Source organism: Camelus bactrianus, chromosome 2 (genome assembly GCF_048773025.1).
Source record: "Camelus bactrianus isolate YW-2024 breed Bactrian camel chromosome 2, ASM4877302v1, whole genome shotgun sequence".
In the NCBI taxonomy this organism is placed as follows: domain Eukaryota; kingdom Metazoa; phylum Chordata; class Mammalia; order Artiodactyla; family Camelidae; genus Camelus; species Camelus bactrianus.
Genome location: NC_133540.1, coordinates 83,094,298 through 83,114,686, shown reverse-complemented (window position 1 = coordinate 83,114,686; position 20,389 = coordinate 83,094,298). Strand labels below are relative to the sequence as shown.

The 20,389-nt window shown below is 33.2% G+C and overlaps 1 long non-coding RNA gene across 1 annotated transcript in view; it reads left to right on the top strand.

Moving 5' to 3' along the window:
- The first annotated feature begins 680 nt into the window (after window positions 1–680).
- The window catches only part of LOC141573775 (uncharacterized), a 132,237-nt gene continuing 112,528 nt past the window's right edge, over window positions 681–20,389 (top strand). The window contains exon 1 of the long non-coding RNA XR_012499978.1: window positions 681–910. This is a non-coding gene — a long non-coding RNA (uncharacterized LOC141573775). The remainder of the gene's footprint in view (window positions 911–20,389) is intronic.

The following is a 20,389-nucleotide window of genomic DNA, read 5'->3' as shown; positions in this document are numbered from 1 at the left end:
CAAAGTTTTATAGAAATAGAGATAAATGTCTGAAAAAATATAATAAAAGGATATAAATAATCTCGCCTCCGTTAAGTTAGAACACATTTAAGCATATAAACTCGAAGTGTCAATGTTACAGAGATTTGTGAAATATGTCTACCCCACTACACACCCATTCCCTTTCCTTGCAACCCTTATGACTTAGAATCCCCCCAATTTTAAGAGAACACATCCAATTACCTAGTAATCTTCTTTCTGAATACTTTTTAAATTGCTGTGATCATGCAATGAGAAATATAGATAATTTTCATTTGTCATACTTGTTTTTATTAATTTTATACTGATTTATTTACCATTTTTACATATTCATCTATGTTGAAACACATACCAGAACCAATGGCAAATGAGCTGCTTCTGAACAAATATAGCTGTGAGAAATCACCAGTGTATTTGAGAAAAAATTGCACAAACATTCTAAAGGCAATTCTAGAATGGTAAAAAGAGCACAAAACCTGGAATCACAGGCCTAGATTTAACTCCTAGCTCTGTCATTTTATTACTGTGTGACCTGGGTAAACTTATTTGTAAATGCCATTTTCTTATCTGTAAGTTGAGAATCATTCCTGTTTTATTTATTTTATTATAAGTGAGTTCATATTAGAATTAAATTAGAATATTCATTTACTTTGTGAACTCTATAGCTCTGTGTGACAATATTGTTTATAATTTATTAATGTTTTGAGTTTTTCTAATAATGTTACTTATAGATATATTTAGTATGACTTTAAATCTCAACATTACTAAATATGAAATAATAACTCTGAGTTAATTATTCATTCAACAGCTATTTAGTGAACATTCACTCTTGTTGGATTCAATAGGAATAGGACAGACCCAGTTCCTGCTTTGGAAGTCTAAGGATTTGCTGGTAAGAGTATAACACAAACAGAAAAAAGTGGCTTTGATCCATTGCTATCTGGTTAACAGAGCAAGTATGTTTCCACTGAGCCACTTCTTTTAGACAAACTTTCTCCATTCCCTTTTTCATCTAAAAACCTCATGAAGATCAGAAGTCAGGGTTTGGCTGTACTTGAATGACTGGGTGCCTGCGTGATAATCAGTGTCATAATAAGGGTTGTGCAATAACAATACACAATATTGTCTTTTCCATGAATTGATGAATTGAAGTAATCACTTTAAAGTTAATAAAATTATATATACTTATGATTAATACACTGATTTGACTCATAATAAGATTTGTCTTTTTTCATTTTTATGTTTGTCATTACTTTGGAACACTAATCAAAACACTCTTGTTTATGAAGTAAATATTATTTTAGGTATTCTCATTTATGGTTTTCATTTTGACTGAATACTGGAATGCAGTAGGACTTTGGAGGTTAATAACCTTGTTCTGTATATTCCCTAAGTTTGAGTTTATACCTAACTTTGTTAAGGAAAGTCCTTAAATAGAAATTTTATCAAGTAACATTATAAACTCTATGTTTATGTAAAAATTATTCATGCCTTCTCTAATGTGAACTCAAGGGTATTTAGGAAGTTTTAGAAAATTAAACCAAACTCCTTGGGTTATCATTAACTTGTATTACACAGTTATTAACATGTTACTGATATAGAAAAATGAGATTACTAATCATTTAACATTTAAACACTAGTGAAGATTAAATAAGATAATAAATACCTGGACATATTCCTATCAAATTATTAATATGACCTTAGATATATTTCTATCAGGTTGTTTTGAAAAAAGTAGGAGAAAAAATGCTGACATGCACGTGGCTCTCATATCTAATAGTTAGAGAAGGAAGTTTCAGACCAACTTGAGCATCTGTCCTAAAATATAATGTTTAGAAAAATCAAGACAATGTAAAATGATTGCTTGGTAGAAGATTTGAAAGGAAAGTAAACATATCATATACTTCTGAAGGAAGGATAAAAGTGGTTGGATAAATAGAAACTATAGTCTTAGGTTAATTCTGAGCAGTGATTAGCAATTCACAACTAGGTGAGAATTTGTAGTTATAGTGTCATTTGAAGAACAATGAAATGTACTAAGTAGACATATCTTCATTCTGATATATATGTGCATATGCAAATTACAGAAAATATAATTTTGTTTCAATTAATCTCAGTGTAAATTTTAAAATATATTTTGCATTTATAATTATCTTATGTTTTCTTCACTCAGTCATCATCATTCAACTCAAAATTATCACCAAGATCACAAAATTATGGCCTGTTCAAGAATTGATAAAACATGATTCCCCCAATAATTTATAAGTTAAGCTAGTAAATGTTTGTTGAATGAATAAATAAGTCAGAATTCAAACATGTATAATTTAACTCTCAGTATGATAATTTTCTGAAGTAATGAGATACCACATTTCCAGTCACAGATTTTTCAAACTATTTGCCCTCTTAATTTAATAGTGTTGAAGTAAATTTACTTAAAGTAAAATTTACTTGTAGTAAAATTTTAAAAATCATTATTTTTCTAAAATCTCTATGACTTTATAATGTGGTTAGTGATGAAAATAGTATGTAGATCTCTGTATGATCTCCTTTAAGAGAAATTTAGAGTTCATTTTTTTGTGTTAATTTCTGTATGTTCGTATTTCTCTTGACAGAAGAGCTGTGTAGCTTCCACTGGTTCTATATTAATATATTTTTCCAACTAATAGTCTTTTCTTACCCTGCCTCTATACCTAGGTATTCAACCATTCATTCTTATTTCATCCTGAAAATGGTAAGGTAGTCAGGGAGTGAGTTTCTCCTTTCTTTCCATACTGGTGTTCACTAATTAGCTGAATCTAAGAAGAAAAAATGAAGGCAAGGAGTATACTGAGTTACTTCACACAGGTGAGCCCCCTGGGCCAGAAAGCAGATTGGGAAAGAGGGAGAGTGGGTTTGGAGGTACAGGAAGAGACTCAGCTCAATGGTAAAGCCAGGTGTGGGCCTTGCAATTTCCAGGTCATTTTGATGTACATTCAATTCCATGACACAGAATAATTATTTTCCTATTTCCATTTGAATAAAGATCAGTTTACCAAGAATCAAGAATGCCTGTGGGGCCTTTGCAGTTGAGGGGAACCAAAGCCCTTGCTCCCAATACTAGTCTGGAGAACCAAACAAGAGACTGCTACTCAGAACATCCAGCAATCAGCCAATCTACAGCTTGGGCAGACAAGAGAACACTGCAGACACTAAAGTAGGAGGAGCCCAACATCTAGGTAAATTTGAATTAGAAAACAGATCTAATTAACAACAACAACAAACTAGGCTTTGGAGATCACTGGAAAAAATTAGTTTTGCTGTTCCCTAAAATAGGCCCAGGCAAATTTTGTGAAGAATAACATTTATAAGGAGTGCTGTTTTCTAGAGATGCTACTTTTTATAATACTTAGAGGAAGGATGGTTAATTCAAATAAAAATTTCAGAATTATCTAGGCAGATCTCTCTATCCTGTCCTAGGCCTTATAACCTGGGTTTGTTATCCACCCATCTCACTGGGATTATTAACTTAAAGTTTAACTGCAAATAATTGCTGTTTAAGGTAGTTGCTCCAGTCCATTCTCCACTTACACTTGGGCAATTGTTCTGAGTTCAGTTCAAGCTGGTGGTGTTTTGCTGATATAATTCTCTCAAAAACTTCATGAATCTCTTGTCAATCTTACTAAGATTCATTCTTTTAAATAAAAGTGTCACTCAAATCTGTTTAAGATTACACCCCAACCTACTTTGACTTCCTGCTGAGATGACTAAGAAACAGCATCCTTAAGCTTCCTAGAGAACTTCCTGTTTGATTGAGAAGCTCTGTGAGGCACATACTTAATCTTTTAAAGGGCTCTCTGTGTGACTGAGGAGTACTTGGAAGTACTTTTGTGCTGAGGTCTTAACAAAAAATTATACTGTTGGTTTTATATCTAGATCAAATTTTTCAGATGGTGCCTTGGATTTGAACTTTGTTTGGAAGCCATTTCATTAAGTTTAGCCTATCTTGCTGTCTGTAGAGGCTGAGAATTTGCAGAACAATCAACTCTTTTTCACAGTCTATCCCTTGATTTATAATTTATTTCTATTCTCCTGTGTATTATAAGCAGTGAGAGAAAAACAGGCACACCTTCAACAATGTGGGGGGTGGGGTGGGGATCTTAGCTAGATCATCCAGTCACTAGGCATATTTTCTAATTTCCCAGTAAATTCAGGAGATGAAGATACCTGTCTCTAGTTTCCAATCATTTGCCCTCACTTCCTTCTGACTCATCACCAGCAGTGTCCTTATGTCCTTAAAGTGTTTATTTCTACTGTCTATTCAAGAAATTTAGGACTTCTCTAACATGCTCCTTAATATCCTTCCAGCCTCTGTTCATAGTCTGGTTCCAAAGCCACTACCACATTTTTAGGTATTGTGACAGCAGTACCCCACTCCCAGGTACCCACATCTGTATTATCTATGTATTCCTGCATAGCAATGCCTGATCGCTATTTGTACACAATATTATATTGGAGGTCTTTGTCAGAGCACTAAGGAATGAAGAAAAATCAAAGACCGGGAAGAAAGAAATGAAACTCTGATCAGTTGCAAACATGTTTGTTCAGGTGGAAAATTCAGACAAATACATAGGAAAATGGTTGGAATCACTAAGTGAATTTACTGATGTCATTGTATAAAGTGTTAATGTACAAAATCAATTGTATCTCTCTATATATCAGCAACAAAGAGAATATAAAGTTTAAAAACAATTTTCATTTATGATAATATTAAAAAACCCAAAATACTTAATTCATCTAATAATATGTTCAAGCTCTACTCTGAAAACTATAGAACTTTACTGTATTAGTTTTCCATTCTGCCATAACAAAGTATTATAGATTTAGTGGCTTAAAAACCACAGCTTTATTATATTATACTTAAAATAATCTGGTGGGTTTCACCAGACTGACAGCAAGGTGTCAGCTGGCTGTATTTTTCTTCAAAGGCTCTAGGGGAAAATCTGTTTCCTGCTCATTTGGGTTGTTGACAGAATTCAGTTCTGTGTGGTTGTAGAGCTGAGAGGCCCATTTCCTTTTGCCTATAAACTGAGAGCTGTTGCTGACTTTCAGAGGCTGCTACATTCTTTGGCTCACGACCCGCTTCCTGCATCTTCAGACTCAGTTGAGTCCTTTAGGTGTCATATCTCTGGTTTACTCTTCTGCCTTCCTTGTCTACTTTTAAGGATTTATGTGCGTAAATTGGGCTCACGTGCATAACCTAAGCTGCTCTCACCGTTTTAAAGTCTTTCATCTTAATCATGAATGCAAAGTCCCTTTTGCCATGGAGAATAACATATTCATGGCTTCCAGGGATCAGGGCAGAGACATCTTTGGGGGGCATTATTCTGCGTATCACAATTATTAAGCAGAATTAAAAATGACCTAATAAAAAGAGGAATCTACCATGTTCATTAGTTAGAAGACAATAGTCTAAAAACATGAATTTATTTTTATTGTGAGTCAAAGTCTTGGGTGAGGCCTAAAGTGTAAAAATAATTCTCTAAGAAATGAAGGAAAAAGAAGAGAGGAAAACTTAAAAAAGTGGAGTTGTTTAGACGCATTTGCACACGTGGCCTGAGAGAAATTGAATCCATAGGAACTGTGAAAACTGTATCATCTTACACAAAATTATATGAAGCTGGTGAACAATGTCTAATTAAACTGGAAAAACATAAGAAAATTATTTTATGAGTCTTTCAAGAAATATTAAAAGAAAAGCAGTATTGTTTAAAATTAAAAGGCCCAGTCTCAGAAAAACAAATAACATTATATAATCTATGTTTCTGAATAGTCCAGTTTGTGAAACTACTGTATACTTGATATTTGAGTGGGAAGAGTGTTTATTACTCTTGTTTTTTAAAGACAAAATCATTGGCTCAGTTAGCTGAAAGCAAACAAGTTCGATATGTAATAAACCCCTTCCTCCTGTAGACTTCAGAAGACACAACCCCTCAAATCTACATTTGAGTTGGGAGGATGTGGAAGTAGAAAGAAAGCATAGGCTTTGTTAATCTCTCACAGATTTAATTCCTCCTAACTCTTAGAGAACTTCTCAATGTTCTCAAATGTTTTCTGTCCTGCTTTTCCTTTGAATTCTTTGCTTGCTTATCCTTGATTCTTACTTTCAACCTCCTCTTTAATTTTTCTCTTCTAATCCAAAGAGACAGTAAGTACACACATTCTTATGGCTGTTGAAAGAAGGAAAGACATTACTTTTTCTTTATTTCTACCTGACTCTGTCCAGTTTGTAAATACACAGTGCCATATTCTCACTCTAAAATCTATTTCTGTGTAATTTCTCAATATTAGGGAGTTCTTGGTTTACAGTGTATAAAATCTTTACCGCGGAAAAAGTGGCAGTAGCCAGCAAGTGAAAGGCTATAACCCTGTTGTCCTGTTAAACCCTGCAAGTTTCTAAACAATAGAAGTTTACACTAGTATTTTGATCCCAGCTCAGAATTACTTTTTCAGGAAACCTCCGTGTCTCATTTGCTCTTTCTGCACTTGTAGCGGTTTTTCATAATTAACAAATTCATACATGAGTTTATGTAGTTATATGTTTAAATGCTGATTTCCATACTGGATTTCAAATTCTCTGAGGGCAGAGATTGTATTTATTTGATTATAAGTATACCCCACTGTACATTTTAGTAGCTGGCACATAGAAAGCCACACATAAATGTTTGTAAAATAGGTTAGCTATGTATATCATTGCAAATATACATAAACCTGTTTCTTTTTACTCATCATTCATCATGATGGATAATTAAATCCCGTGATTTCTAGGCTATCATTTCTTTATGAAGAACTTTATAAAAAAAACATTATCTAGTAATTTAATATTAATCATAGAATAATTAATATTTTATCTTATATTCCTACAGCTTTACAACTTTAATCAACTCTATTTTTGCATAATTTACTCCCATGGTTTTTTGGTAGAATTGAAATAATCAAGGCATAAAAATATTCAAGGGGAAAATGTAAATCAAAATTCTTCTAATTGCTTAAAATATATTGAAATATTTTCTTAAATACTTTTATTCAGAAAAATATAAGGAACTTCTTTCGCATCAACTTGTTTGAAAGTGAATATCAGAGCCATTTTATTTGCAGCTACCTTAGAACTTTCTGAGTATATTCTTAATTATATGAAGGTTATTTTGCCTGCATATTTGTTATTTTATTCTTAATCATTTACCATTTTTCACATGTAAATATATATTAAATCACTAACCAGGGAAGATAGTAAAAATTCTATTGCCAAAGAAATGCAGACATGAGAATTAGTGTATTTGAAAATTCATTGAAGTAATAATGATAGTTCTTACACGGTAAATGGAGTTGTCATTGGATTTAGATCTATGTTTAAGTCCTAGCTGTCACATCAGGTCTGCAGAGAGATCATTTAACCTCATGTAGAAAGAGAATAATAGTTTCCTAATACATGAAGATAGTCTTAGATTTAAATGAGAGCATTTACTCATGCATAAAATACAGTGTAAAGTTGTTTGTAAATATAGTTATAACAAATTAAAACCTAAACATTTATGTATTTAACTGAATTAACAGCTTGAATTAACAGCTGTTTACCTTACTTGATTTGTAAGTAAAAATATTGATTATAACTTTCTACTAATAAATCCCACTTATTCATTCATTCAAAAATACTAAAGAATTATATTTTTAGGCTCTTTAGTAGATACTGAGAATACATCAATAAATAATGATTCTAATGAAAGATCAAATGGAAAAAGAATGGCCTTCTTTTTCAAAGGACGGCTTTTAGTAGATCCAATATATTCCCATTGGGCAATTCCTCTACTATTAGGGGAATATGTCTTCTAATTCACCTTTGCTTCAAAGAACCTCTTGAGCTGAATGCCTGCTGGATACTCAACAGTATAGTAAATGTGCTAGTAGCGGAATAAAACATAATGCTGTCTTTTCATGAGATGTCAGGTCATCAATTTCAAGCCAGAAAGGCCACAGGCACTTAAGAGTGTTATACTGATATGACTCATAATGTGATTTGCTTTTTTTCACATGTAAGTTTCCTTTTGCTTCAGAACACTGATCACTATATATTCCTTCACGAAGTTCAAAATTATAGTTTTGTTAAGCAGATATTGTTGCTTTGCCAAGAGAGTTTTTTGGGTGAAGAAGTTCTTGTCCTCAAATGTCAGAAGCTGTAAGTTGTTTTATTTAACAACTGTCTAAGAAAACGATTGTGATCTTTGCTTTAACTGTTCCCTCTGTGTAGAATATTTTCCTGCACCTGGAGTCCATTTGGCTAACAATGTTTGTAGTGGGAAAAGTATCTCATATTAACATTATATGTTTATGTTTGTTTAAATTTTTAAAACATCTTTACTAATGTTAACACAAGGAGATTCAGAAATTTAATCGAAGAGAACATACTCAATTTTGTTGTTAATAAAAATAATTAAAATGATAAGTTATGGTTTCATTTAGATGCTTCTCAATGTTGAGGTGCCCCAGGGCTTGGAGTTTGACCCTCTTGTTTTTTGTATTTACAGTCACTTCTTTGGTGATCTCACCTGGCTTCATGGTTTTAAATGCCACCTCTATGGCATCTACTCTTAAATATATAATCTCACGGGTCCTGACCTCTCTCTTATACTTCAGACTTGAATATCTAACTGTTAACTTGCTGTTGTTAATTAGATCACTAATAAACATTTCAAATTTGATGTTTTCAAAATGGAACTCCTGACATTCCTTACAGTACAATCAACTGCTATACTTTCATAGCTTCTACTATTATTTCAGTTTTTCAGACCTAGAGCTTTGGATTCATTGCAATTCTCTCTATTTTTCTCACTGCTCACATCCAGTCCATCAGGAAAGCCTTTAAAGAATATCCAGGATCCTACCTCTTTTTACCTCCCTCATCCAAGCCACCATCATCTCTCACCTGGTTCTTAATCTATTTTAACGGTCTTCGACCTGGTCTCTGCTACACCAAGGCCTTATAGCAAGAATGTGATGGTTTTAGGTCAAACCATTTTATTGCTTATACCTTTTTTACGACTTTCCTAAGATTAGCAGTTGGAATATAAAACATCTCATAAAATATCTATGGACAAATGTTTGTGTGTGTAATGTTCTGCCTCCAGTCATTCCATGTCTGGGGCTTTATTTCATAGAAATAATTGTGGATCCCAGGTTTTGTATCTCAGAGCTGATTGTAAAAGAGAAAAAAAACTGCCCCCAGACAGAGAATTGGTTACATAAATTAGGGTGAAAAAATACCATAAAGAGTTTTATACATGATGCTGTTTTATGATACAGAAATTGTTTCTATAAGCAGAGAAAATATTCTGTAACAGTGTTGAGATGTGTACACTTGGGTTAGAAGACAATTTCCCACTCCTCTTCTGGGTTGAAGGAATAATGTGTTTTGTTTGTTTTTCTTCTATTCCCCAAGATTTTGGAATAAACTTAGATCACTCTTCTAATAATATAAAAAATTAAAATATAAATGACATAATTATTAATTTTAGTTTAATCCAGTTATTTACAATTGCTTCAAAGATTAATTTGCTTTCAGAATGTTTTACTGAAGAGTGATGATTACTCTTGAGAAACTTGAAAGTACACTGACAAAATGCAGGGAAAGGTTTCATGGTCCTAAATCTCTATCACATTCAAACCGAAGATAGGTACTACTGAATCTCTAAGAAATATTTTTCAAATAGCAGAAATACTTGATTGAGTTTGAAAGACAACTGAAAGAAAAGAAAAAAAAAACCTTTCCTAAATAAAATATTTTCTTATGCGTTTATATTACTTATGTAAGTTCTTTTGAAAATTCCAATATTAGCAATATAGTCTATTTCTCCCCTCTTGTAATAGTGTATAATTTTGAGATATTTAGATAAAAATTATAATATATATATAAATGTCCATAAATTAAGAGATACTAGTAAAATTTCTTAACCTGATACTAATATAGATTCCTTTGCTTCCACTCCTGAAAAAATAAAAAACTTAGAATACGCATAACTCTTCATATCTTTTTATCCTCGCTACCTTCTTGCCTGTCTCAAACTAATTTATAAAGTGCTTAATGTTGCCTCAACAAAGCTCAATTCTATTGAATAACTTGTGACTTTCCAATGATAATAGATTTTTCTAATGTAGGAAATATCATGTCTCATTATTTAACCAATATTAGATTATATATACATGTGTGTGTGTATATTATATATACATATATTATACATATTATATGTGTATGTGTGTTTGTCCTGAACATTCTAGAATGACTGTTATTTGGTTTCCCTAGCTATATGCTGCCAGAGGTTATGGGTCAGAGTTTTATTGTCAAATATGGCCTGGCCATTGTCCATTTGTGTATTCGATCTCTTAGTTTAGTGTTCCACACATATGTGACAGTTTGAGATCCCCACTTGATTTCCCCTAAATTGTATTTCTACTACCAGATGTATAGAGGGTGCTTATTAAATATTTGTGGGATGGTGAGGAGTGGGAATAGAAGAGGGCTGAAGCCCTTCCTCTGTTGCACCCCAAGGCTGTGCTGTCCAGTGCAATAGCCAATATCCGCACATTGCTGGTGAGCACCTGAAATGGAGCCAGTCTGAATTGAGATGTATTGTAAGTGTAAAATACACACTGAATGATCAAGACTTCATATGAATGAAAGAATACAAGCCATCTCTTTAAAATTTTTTAAATGCTTACTAAGTGTTCAAATGATAATACTTTGGCTATATTAGGTTAAATAAATATATAGTTTAAATTAATTTCACTGTTTCTTTTAACTTTTTAAAAAGTTTTCTGGCTACTGGAAAATCTAAGGTTACATACGTAGCTTGGATTATATTTCTAATGGACAGCGCTGACCCTTTTTGTGCAAATTTCCTCTTCAATAAAATAAGGCAAATCATTTCTATAGTATCTTTCTTTTTCGTTGTCTCAATATAAAGATATTTAAATAGGCTGAAAACAAATTTGTGTGTTTGTTTATTCATTCTTTAGAATATATTTTTTGTGTAACTGTGTCCCAGACTATAAGCTAGAACTTGCTCACTAATTATTTATTTATTGAGGCAAAATTCACATATATTAGTTTCAGGTGTACAACATACTGATTTGATATGTGTATATATTGCAAAATGGTCACCACAATAAGTCTGTACATCACTGTACATAGTTACAAATTTTTCTTTCTTATGATGAGAAATTTAAGATCTGCTCTCTCAGCAGCTTTCAAATATGCAATATAATGCTATTAACTATAGTCACCATGGTTTATTATAACCTCATGATTTATTTATTTTAAAACTGGAAGTTTGTACTTTTTGACCCCCTTTACCCATTTCACCTAACCCTTCCCTCCCACCTCAGCTCTGGCAACCACCAATCTGTTTTGTTCTTTGTATCTATGAGCTATTTTTTTTTAGATTCCACATATAAGTGATATGTACAAATACAGTATTTGTCTCTTTTTCTCTGGCCTATTTTACTTAGCATGATGCCCTCAAAGTTCATCTGTGTTGTTGCAAATTGCAAGAGTTTATTCTTTTTTATGACTGAATAATATTCTGTTGTATGTATGTGCCATATTTTCTTTATCCATTGACCCATCATTGGACATTTAGGCTGTTTCCATATCTTAACTATTGTAAATAATGCTGCAGTGAACATGGGGGTACAGAAATCTTTTTTGAGTTAGTGTTTTCATTTCCTTGGGTAAATGCCCCAAAGTAGAATTGCTGAATCATATGATAGTTCTATTTTTAATGTTTTGAGGAACCTCCATACTGTTTTCCATAGTGACCACACTAGCTACTCTTTTTATTATTCAATATTTTTATTCTGAAAGCATTCTCTGAGCTAGATAAAAGAACCATGGAAAGCTCAACTTACTATTCACCTTTTCCCAGTAAGATAGCTTATAATAAAATTATACTAAATGGATTAAAAAATCTTTATAGAATATGTTCTTATAAAAATGGAAACAGTATGAAAAACCTCAACTATGACCAGATTATGAATATTTTCAGTTGGATATTTAGGTTGAGTGGCTGTATCTACAGAACAGTGATCAGACACAGATTACAACAGACCTGCGTTCAGTTCTTTGCTGCCCTGCTTGCTGGAAGTGTGATCTAGGATAAGTGGCTTACTTTATCCATGCCTCAGTTTTCTCTGTTAATGGGGATAATGATAATTCTTATTTTACAGGACACTTGTAAGAATTAAGTGGATCAATATATGCGAAATATTTACAATAGTGTCAAGCCCATAGTAAGTACTACAGAGGTGTTAGTGATTATTAATGTCAGTAATAGTAGTAAGAATAGCGGCAGTCATCTGTTCATATATTCTATTAATAAGGATTTGGAGAAGAATATAACTTTGAAATAATGGTTCCCTGAATAGAAACGTATATTGGCAGATGAAGTTGGAGATCAATGGGGGTTTTATTAGTTACTGTAAATTAGTATATGCTAAATGTCTTTTACAGCATTTCCTCTAGTGATTCATCTATCAAGTATTCTTTTTTAATGGGGTTGAAAGTACTGCTCTATAAAGTAATAGAAAATTACAGTAAATTATTTTGTGTGGCATTAAACCAATAGAAAGCTTAAAATGGAAGTTTATTTCTTAATTGCTACAGTGCTACACATTTAGCTCTCTAGCTTGGCACTTGGCACATACTCTTGCAAACCTTTTTCCAAATTGTAATTGCAGGGTTATTCATTGCATATATTACATTGAAATATACTCATCCTGGGACTGTCACCATTTGGAGAAGTAATAGTTGTTCCTTTTTTGAAAGTGGTGTCAGCTTTGAGATCAGTGTCAAAACCCAAATGATCATTATCACCATTAGTGCTGAGCTTATTTAGTAAGTTTCAGGGTGGTTCCAAGTTTGTTGGTTTTCTCTTTATTCAAAGTCTTAGGTGCAACTTTTTTTCAGTACTCATTTTGCCTGTAGATCCATTGGTGCTAAACGTAGTTTCAATTTTGTTGGTTGATGCTGACATTACAGTGATGTATGTGCCAGAAGAGATGTGGTGGGTAACTCTGGGAGCATGTTGGTGATGGTTCTACGTGGTGCTTGTGGAAATGATAGGTTTGCGGGCTGGCTGGGAGTAGTAACAGCAGTGGGGCTTAATGAGGTGGTGATACCTGATAGATTCTTGGAGGTGATAGTGACAACAGTATCTGTGCTTAGAAAAATGACAGAAATTAGCAGGTTGTGAGTGACAGAAGCTCAACTACCAGTTATTGTACTTGTAAAAAGTTTCATTCAAAATTCTATGTGAACCCCGCCTTTCTTTCTAATCTTATTTCCCTCTCTGTTGCTTTCTGCATGAACCTTATACCCTTGATTATGTAAACTACATCCTGTTTCCCTTAAAGATATTTTGCTTCTTTGATGTTCTTTACTGTCTAGAACGTCCTTAGCTTTCTAACCTAAGGGTCTAAGTGACCTTTGTGTTCTTTAAGGCCCAGCTCAAATACTTTCACCTCTTGGAAACCTTCCTATATGCCCAGTTTGAAGTAGTTGTTACCTCATCTGAAACCCCATTGTACTCTTTTATGAAATTTACCACTCTTATTTTGACATGAAACATGTAGCTGGCTAATATTCAAATAAACTCTTAAGTTCCTTGAAGTCGTGGTCCATATCTACTTCATTTTCTTTTATTATCTTTTCAATAAGATGTTATACAAACATTTCCAATATTTTTTCTTGAAAAAAATGGAGTCAAGAGAAATTTCAGAGTAATGTAGCTTATACTGACTGACACTGAGTATTAATGAGACTATGGAAAGAACCTCTCCTATTATTTAACCTAAAGAAGTATACAATTTAGTTCAGTCCAAATTCTTTTCCTTGGATATTGATAAATGTATATTTTACAATTTTAATGTAGAAAGGCTTATCTAGAAATATTTCAGTAGCTAAGTGTTTAGGATTTCGTGTAAGCCTGTCTGGATTTAATTGCTAGCTATGTTTCATCTTTTTTTGCTTCATTTTCTTCATTATTATAGGATTGTTGTAAGTATTAAATGAATAAATCAATGTAAAGTACTTAGCACATTGTCTGGAACATAACTAAATACTGAATAAATGCTAATAGTTTTTATGATGATATTAGGTTAGGGATTATATTATAATAGATCAAGGAATATTTTAAAGGATCCAACCAGAGTATTAAAAATTAGGTGATGTACACACGGACATAGTCCTAGGCATAAAAAACAAAATATCTTCAGACTGGATAGTAATTGCAGTATTGTTCACCCCTTCCTTGCCAGTTGCTGATTTACCCCCAAAATGTAAATTATGACTTAGTGTTTCTAGACAGTGTTTTTCCCCGTCTCCTTTCTCCTCATCACAATTCTCATTTTCTCTTTGTTCATTGAAAACAGTCTCCCTCAATGCAGGTAAATAACTAAATGCCTCAAAGTTATTCTTTGACAAATCTTATAACAATTTTTTGAACTGTATGTTTATTCTGGCTTTGGTGTTTGGTTATATGAATTTATTGGTGCTGAATTTTCTTTTTTTAAAATATGAACTCCAGTATATTTTTTCATTTGGGAAGTGTGATTTCTATTGTGCTCACCAGCTTCACAACATGGTTTCAGAGAACACCGGGGCTAGTAGTTGAAAATAATTGATGGTTCTACATGGTTTAAGTGGCTTCCTTAGTTTACCAATTTTGTAATATAATTTCTCACTTATTTGAATAAGACCTCCAAGAAGTTCCTAGTTAAAATATTTACTGTTGTAATGAGTAGAATATATTTTAAAAATATATTAGCACTATAAGTCTGATTTTTTTTTACTTATTTTTGTCTATTTTCAGTTATTTTTAATGCATAAGCTTTACTAAATTTTACATATTTCAAAGGTTGCTTCTTTCAATTCCCAAAGTAATTAATGCTCATGATAGAAAATTAGAAAATAAAAATTTGAAAGAAAAAAATTAAAAATAAGTTTTAATCACATAACCTTGATAATTTTCTTAAAAAATTAAAAACAAATTAGTAGGTTAACTATATTAAATTTTTAATAGTGATTATGTAAAAAATTCTGTATTATATTTTTCACACTCAAAATATTATATAGACATTAAATTCTATTAAAAATCTTTTATAAACATAATTTTAATGACATGATTGTACCATATAGATATTCCACAGGTACTTTTCCATTAGTTAATTGATAGATTGCTTTCCATTTATTATTATAAATATTTTGAGGTGAATATATTATTAATGAAGTTTTTTCCTTATTTTCCTTACTTCCTTTACTTTTCTTTCATATTAAATAATTATATTTTCTATTTAGTTATATTCCATTTATTTCATTCTCTCTTTAGTCTCATTATTATTGACTAGCTTATCATTTTATTATATCATATTTCTTTTGCTTTGCTGAGTAATTTATGTTGAAGTAGCTGTGTATAAGCATAAATAAAGTGAATAGAATTATCACCATCCAAAAATCTGAAACCTTTCAGGTAATCAGTGAGTTTCATAATCAAACAGGCATCCATCTTGTTTATTTTGTTTAAAATCACCTAAAGAAGTAGCTCTGAGTCTAGCAATTTCCTCATGACTTCAGAGAAAACATATTTAATATTTCAGCATGAGGATTTGACTTCTAGCATTGAGGATATATAATTTCTGAGAGGACAGAAAAGAGCAAATGAGACAACCTGCCTGAATTCTAAGCTAAAGATGAATAAGTTGGATAAAATTGTGCTCCAGACATTTCAGCTATTCATCTTTGCTAGTTAAAAAATACACTCTATTTATTGATAAACTACACACAGATACTTCAAACATGTTATGTATACTCAAAGCAAAATGGAGAAATTTAAAGGGTAGTATAAAAAGAGATTATAGATTTGTTAATATATGCCTAGAATCTATTAAAAGGGACCATTTCTGAAGACTGTGGTGTTTCCTTCACAGCAAATGTGTTGGGTATCTTCGGAGTCCTAGGAATGAATCAGTGACACTTGGTTATATTGAGAAGTTAGCATAATCTTAATTGAATGAGAATATCAAGAATATGTTTTCTTCTTTCTACTTTTATTACACCAGGAGAGAGGAAAATAATGAACAATTATGTGATTACTTGGGTATTAGTTTTACTTCCCTTGGTCTATGTGTCTGTTTTTATGCCAGCACCAAACTATTTTGATTACTAAAGCCTTGCAATATAGTTTGAAAGCAGGAAATGTAATTGCTTTAGCTTTGTTTTCTTCTTCAAGATTGTTTTAGTATTCATGGTCCCATATGAATTTTAGGATTTTAAGACCTGAAACCTGGTAAAACGCCTAGTAAAACTCCTAAAAGAAAACATAGGGGAAAAGCTTCTTGATAATGGTCTTGGCAATGATTTTTTGAATATGACATCAAAAGCCCATGCAACAAAACAAAAATAAACAAGTGGGACAACATCAAACTAAAAGTCTTCTTCAGAACAAAAAAATACCAATCAACAAAATGAAAAGGCAACTCATGGAATGTGAGGAAATACTTGCAACTCACATACCTGGTAGGGGCTAATATCCAAAAGGATATTCACATGACTCAATAGCAAAAAAACCCCCAAATAATCCAGTTAAAAAATGGGCAGAAGACCTGAGCAGACATTTTTCCAAAGAATATATACAGATGGGCAACAGGTACATGAGAAGGTGTTCAAAGTCATGAATCATTGGGGGAATGCAAATAAAAACCACAATGAGATATCACCTGTCACCTGTTAGGATGACTATTATTAAAAAGACAAGAGACAATAATGTTAGCTAGAATGTAGAGAAAAGTTAATCCATGTGCACTCTTGGTGGGAAGGTAAATTTGTACAGCCATTGTGGAAAACAGTATGGAGGTTCTTCAAAAAATAAAAATAGAACTACCATATGATCCAGCAATCCTACTGTGAGGTATATATATGAAGGGAAAAATAATCATTATCTTGAAGACACTTCTGTACTAATATGTTCATTGCACCATATTCACAATAGCTAAAATATGGAAACAACCTAAGTGTCTGTCAACAAATGAGTAGGTAAAGAAAACATCACACACACACAGACACACACACACACACACACACACACACACACACACAGGAATATTAGCTGTAAAAAGAAGGAAATCCTGGTATTTGTGACAACATGGATGAATCTGGAAGGATTTTTGCTAAGTGAAATAAGCCAGACAGAGAAAGACAAATGCTATCTGGTATCATTTATATGTGAAATTAAAAAAAATAAACCAAACTCAGAAACAGAATTGAATGGTGATTGGCAAGGGTTGGGGTTGGGGAAATGGGGAGATGTTGGTCAAAGGGTACAAACTTTAAGTTATAGAATGAATAAGTTCTGAGGATCTAAAGTACAGCATCGTACTATGGCTAATAACACTGTTTTGTATACTTACAATAAAAAAAGAGTAACCATTTGAGGTGATGGATGTATTAATTAGCTTGATGCAATCATGTCACAAATGCATATCAAATCATCACTTTGCGCACTTTAAATATATACAGTTTTCTCAATTATACTTCAATAAAACTGGATTTAAAAGATCTTAGTCTTTTTAGAGTCCCTCTATGCTATTTAGAATTCTTTTGTTATATTTCTGGGATATAAGTAGGAGCATAACTTTTTGATAAATCTACTCTTACCTTAAAATGATACTAATACAGTGTTTTACCTCTTCACCTAACTTTGATTACATCCTATTAGCCTGCATAGATAGTCTTATTTTTATTTTAAACTCTTTATTGCTACTGTCTAGTTACAGTTCTTTTCCTTTGAAAGAGTAATTGGACATTTTTTGTTAGATTTTATAATTAAGTTTTAGTTTTGTTGCAGTCTAGCAAGAGAAGTTCCCGATTATAGAACCTCTTTGTTTTTAACATTTGGGGAGGTTATATTTGTGGCCTAATCTATGATTTATTTTTGTAAACATAACATGGGGACTTGGTGCCATGAATAATATCTCTGCTTTTACAGCATCCCAAAATCTCATATCCTATGTAAGATATTTGTATTTTCTATAGGTAAGCACCTTTAAGAGTTTATTTCCTTTCATAAAATTAAATTTGTCAAGTTAATAAATTATCCTTTTCATTATCCTTCAGCACTTATGGAATTAAGAGGATTTAGGGATACTTGCTCTTAGGACATCAAGTAGTTTTGAGACTAGAGTGAGAATAAGAGATAAATACTTTTTCCATGTCAAGTACTGAGGCCTGTAAAGTGAATTTAGTCATCACAGTAAAATGCAATGACAAGTCTTCTTGTGGTACTTCAAATATGTGACATGATATGTTGGTGATAGATAAAGAAGAAAGACTAAAAACTACAATACAATAAAGTGTACTTAAAGAATTGTGATATTTTCACTGCTAAAATCTCATATTTTTTATTATTTTGGGGGGTATTCAATCAGTATTCAAGGGCTCTGTGTGGTAGTTATCACCCATAGGTACTGGGTAATGTCAGTTGTGGGTCCTGAGACATCTTATATAGGAGGAGTGGCACCTGGAGTTGAAGGAGTAACAGGGTCTGTGGCATTAGATTCTGGACTTTTCAGGGAGTGCTGGGTCATATTCATATTTTGAGACTAAATCAGAATCTTCAGTGTCATAAGTATACTATTCAGGGTTGGTGACATCTTCAGGTGCAGTGCCAACAGTTGTAGTGGTGGTAGTGCTGGCATATCCTGGAGCAGCGGTGGCACTAGGGAGAGCAGAAGTGACAGCGATCACAGGCAGAGTAGTGCCAAGGGTAGAAGTGTCCACTCCTGGAGCAGCTGTTGTGCTTTTAAGGACCTCTGTAGTGGGTGCAGTGTCAGTTGCACAATTAGTGTTCACTGCAGTGGCTGCAGGGCTAGTCACAGTTACAGCCGTCTCTCCAATAGTTGTGCCAGCTTTCACATAGCAGTTTCAGTTACAGAAGTGGTTTCATCAGCTGGAGCAGCAGTCGTGTCACTTAGAGTAATAGTTGTGTCGCCTTCAAGGGTTGTGATCTCTTGTCTGGTGGTGGAGGTGTCAGCCGACAGGGTGGTGACTTGAGACGCAGAGGTAGTGACAGTAGGTGAGAGGGTAGCAGTAAGGGCTTTGTGGTAGGTACAGTTTGAGCAATGCTGGTAGTAGTATCATTAGCTTCTCCAGTGGCTGTCATGGTGGCATCTGCAAAGGCAGGAGTTGGTACTGTGTATGATGCAATTGTTACTTCTCCAGGATTCTCAGATGGCTGCTTTTTGGGTTGATGTGGACAAGGTGTAGACTTATGAGGTTTAGATGTCTGAGTTTGAAGTTGAGAGGAATGAGATTTTATCAGACAGGATGGTGGTGGATGATGTTTGTGTCCATGGTGCTTGCGTGATGTTGGAAAATTTGAAAACTGGTTAACAGAATGCAAAGGTTTCATCTTCCTTTGTTTGTTTTGGGAAGCTAGATGCTGGCTTTTGGCAGAATTGCATCCTTGATACTTAGCAGTTCTTTCTGAAGTATGTTTGGAGCCTGTTAAATTGTTTGGTGGAGACCACTTAGAAACAACTCTCCTTGTTTTAGTCCCAGAAACTTTAGACTCTGGCCTTTTAGACTTAGGAACCAAATGACTCCTCACTGTACCTAGGGAAGATGATGTCTGTCTAAGAACAGGTTTGGCAGCTGGACTCTTTGGTTTTATTGTCTTTACAGTTGATTTCTGTGTAGTGTTGGCAACTGAAGAAATTTTTCCTGTATTGTGTGAAGATGATGTCTTCTTGGGTGCAGACTTGGTAACTTTTGACTGTTTCTGTTTAGGCTTAGTAATTTTCTTTCTTTTTATACCAGTCTTGGAGGGAGATAACTGGACATAGACTTGTCATCTAAGGTCAGTTTGCATGCAGACTTGTGGATTAAGTTCTGTTTTTCTGAGGTTGATTTTGACTGAGGCTGTTTTTGTGCAATGTTGTTAGCTAAACATTGCTTTTTGATAGAGGCAGACCTCTTTGCTGCATCTTGGGAAGGTAATGAGAGCTTGGATGTAGACTTGGAAGTTGAAGATTTTTTAAATTCAGATGCCACAGATGGGTTTGGTAAAACAGATAGAGACAATTTTGGTTGAGTTCCAGGAAGTGAAAACTGGTTTGATGACTTAATAGTCTGGGCCTGGGCTCATCTTAGTGCAGCTTGTGCTTAAGATGACTTTGTTTCTCTAATTTTAGAAGGTGAATTCAACCTCGATAGCATTTGTCTTGACTGGTCATAAGTTTTAAGACTCTCATCTGACTGCAAGTAAAAAAAATACAAGTAAAGAATTAAATATGT